Source organism: Vombatus ursinus, unplaced genomic scaffold, assembly GCF_900497805.2.
Source record: "Vombatus ursinus unplaced genomic scaffold, bare-nosed wombat genome assembly UNPS02014863.1, whole genome shotgun sequence".
In the NCBI taxonomy this organism is placed as follows: domain Eukaryota; kingdom Metazoa; phylum Chordata; class Mammalia; order Diprotodontia; family Vombatidae; genus Vombatus; species Vombatus ursinus.
The window spans coordinates 17,718,236-17,721,343 of NW_020954641.1; the positions used below are offsets into that span (position 1 = coordinate 17,718,236).

At 38.0% G+C, this 3,108-nt stretch overlaps 1 non-coding gene across 1 annotated transcript; it reads left to right on the forward strand.

The window, feature by feature from the left end:
- The first annotated feature begins 2,079 nt into the window (after nucleotides 1–2,079).
- Nucleotides 2,080–2,186, forward strand: LOC114027863. Its single transcript, XR_003567303.1, has one exon. It is a non-coding gene; the product is annotated as a U6 spliceosomal RNA (small nuclear RNA).
- The last annotated feature ends 922 nt before the right edge of the window (nucleotides 2,187–3,108 follow it).

Consider the following 3,108-nt stretch of genomic DNA (forward strand, 5'->3'; position numbering starts at 1 on the left):
CACCACAACTAGGTTTGGAGAGGCTTATCAAACTTAGAAAGTTTGACTGGCAAATAGCACTCATTTCTCTCTCTGTCTCTCTGTCTCTCCCTCTCCCCCCACTGGAGAGACTGACCAAACTGATAAAACGTCAGATGTTTTGAAGTATTTAAGCATTCTTCCCTTCAAGCCCCAACTTTTGGCCCTCCAATTTCTTTGAGGGTTCTCTCACGTAAGACAATAATGATGTGTATGATTTATTTCACCAGAAAATACTCTAGGATTCCAGCACAGGATCATTCATACATGTAATCAGAGTGAGTATCTGAATTTACCTGATTTGAAGTCCCCCAAAAAAGGCCAATGTTCCCAAACTATCTCCCCTAATACAGGGTCTGACATGCCCATAATTAGAGTTATTCCTTTGTGTAAAGATAATAACTGTAGAAGACATTTTTAAAGCAAAATTTTTCTATATTCCCTTTGACCCAGAGATCCCACTGCCAGATATATAAAAGCTAGTCAGTCAGTGTATAAGCATTTATTATTGACTGACTGATAATAGCACTTCAAGGTTTGCAAATGCCTTGCAAATATTATGTCATTTGATTGTCCCATCTATCCTGGGAAGTAGATACCATTATCATGCCCACTTTACAGATGAGGAAGCTGAAACATGCATATGATAAGTGACTTGCTCAGGATCACACAGCTAGTATCTACAGCTATCTTTGAACTCAGGTCTTCCTGACTCCAGGCCCACTGCTTTATCCACTGTGACAGCTATAAGCCACCTAGTTGCCTATTCCCCAAGGAAGTCAATGATTAAAAAGAAAGGCCCCATATACACCAAACTATTTATAGAAGCACATTTTGTAGTAGCAAGAACTGGGGGGGAAAGCAGATGTTCAAAACTGTCTTACTTTAGATGTTATGTTGGGACCAAAATAACACACTTGCAAGACAATGAACAATTAATAAAAGGAAGCAAACTTTGTCTCAACCTAACAGGGATATGCAACAAGGTCACAGTGAGTAGCCTTTAGCTTTTCTGGATGCAGCCCCCCTCATTTCTATGTGGAACACATCTAGTCATATGGTAAAGGATGTAGTGACTCACATGATCTTCCAAAATCCACCAGTCCAAGGGGTCCTGACTGCATTTGATTGAAGCTTTTTTTGCCCTAGGTGACCAGAAAGCTTTGATAGAGAAACAGGAGCCAATTGGGTCCCAGGACCTTTTAGGGAAAACCATTCCTATTGTTTCAGCAGCTATATGGTGAAGTGGAAAGAGTGTGGAGCCTAGAGTCAGGAAACCTCATCTTCCTGAGTTCAAACTGGTCTCAGACACTTACTAAACTGTGTGACCCTGGGGCAAGTCACTTAACCTTGTTTGCCTCATCACTTAATCCTGTTTGCCTCAGTTTCCTCATCTATAAAATGAGCTGGAGAAGGAAATGGCAAACCACTCTAGTATCTTTGCCAAGAAAACTCCAAATGGCATCACGGAGAGTCAGACATGACTAAAATAACTGAACGACAACATTACTATTATAGAAGGAAAGGGGAAAAGGTTTAACACATTTTGTGGGAAAATGTTGGTAGAGATTAGTCGTATCACACCCCTAAACAGGTTGGAGTACGTGAGCATAATAGGCTATTATTTAGGTACAAGAAATGATGAATGTGATGGATATAGAAAAGCTTGGGAAGATATGGACTGATGCAAAGTGAAGGAAGCAGCACCGGAAAAATAGTAATCACCATGACTACAATGTAAATGAAAAGAAAAAATGATAGCAAAGCATTTGAAACTCAATGTAATGAAATTATAATGAACAAGTTTAGCCTCAAAGAAGAGATATGGAATGGCACCCTGCTTCTTTGTAGAACTGGGGGCTACGAGTGTGGACTACTGCATGTAATGTAAGACTTATACAATGTGTTATTTGGTTTTGCTGAACTTTTTCCTTCGCTCTTCATTCCTCCTTGTTATAGGTAGCTGACTATGAATGAATGGGGATAGGAGAGAAAAAAATCGGAAATGTAGGTGATATAAAAACAAAAGATGTCAAAATTATTACAATAAATAAATGCATGGTGCTTGCTTCAGCAGTACATGTACTAAAATTGGAATGATACAGAGAAGATTAGCATGGCCCCTGTGCAAGAATGACACGCAAATTTGTGAATCGTTCCATATTCTTAAGAGAAGCATGAAAAGGTAACCAAAAACTATAATTCTTCATCTCTTAAATGGGAATAAAAATACCTATAAAACCTACTTCCCTTAATTTCTCTAATGTTATCAGATGCAGAAAGTTGGTGATCAGCATTGCTAGAGTTAGTTTCAAAACAAGAGTATTACCAACACAGAAGAAATTATAGATCCAGACAAACAAAACAAAATAACATATCTCCTGGTGTAGTAATTTCTAAAATTCATTACAACTTTGTGGTGCTATAAACATTTCAGTCATTGTCATGTAATTTGCCAAATGTAATTAATTCATCTTGTGCTCTTCTTGCTATTCATTTCCGGACCTAATTCATTGCTCATCTGCATTGCTTGTCTCAAATATGTATAGTGAGTGATTCAACACTAATTCATGAAATTAGCTATTCAAATATATTTTATAAACTGGATAAAAGTAAATTTTCATCCATTTGGTTTTTCTTGTATACAGTGTTACTCTAATATCTCAAGTAATAATGGGTTTCATTAAAAGGGCCCTATTTAATTGTGGATCTGGATGCAGTCCTTTATACACGCGCAAACTGAAGCATCTAGAGGAGTAACTTACCATTAATAAAGAATGTTTCTTACATTAAAAAATAATAAATAAATAAATACACATCTTTCCTTTAAAGGGTTATCACAGTAGTGTTCACTGATGTGTATTACTTTATGAGAATAACTTTCATTACTTTGTTGGAGCCTGAGGAGTCCACACAAAGGATCAGTAAGTTTCTGTGTGAGGAATCAGTGAACAAAAGCCGAAAGAGTCAAGTAGTGCTCTGTGAGGAAAAGCCCGGTCCAGACAGGGGGCCATGAGCGAGGGGCCTGTCCTGCACGAAGATGGAAAGGGAGCAATGAAAGGGAGAGAAGGTCAGGACAAAAGTTCTCAT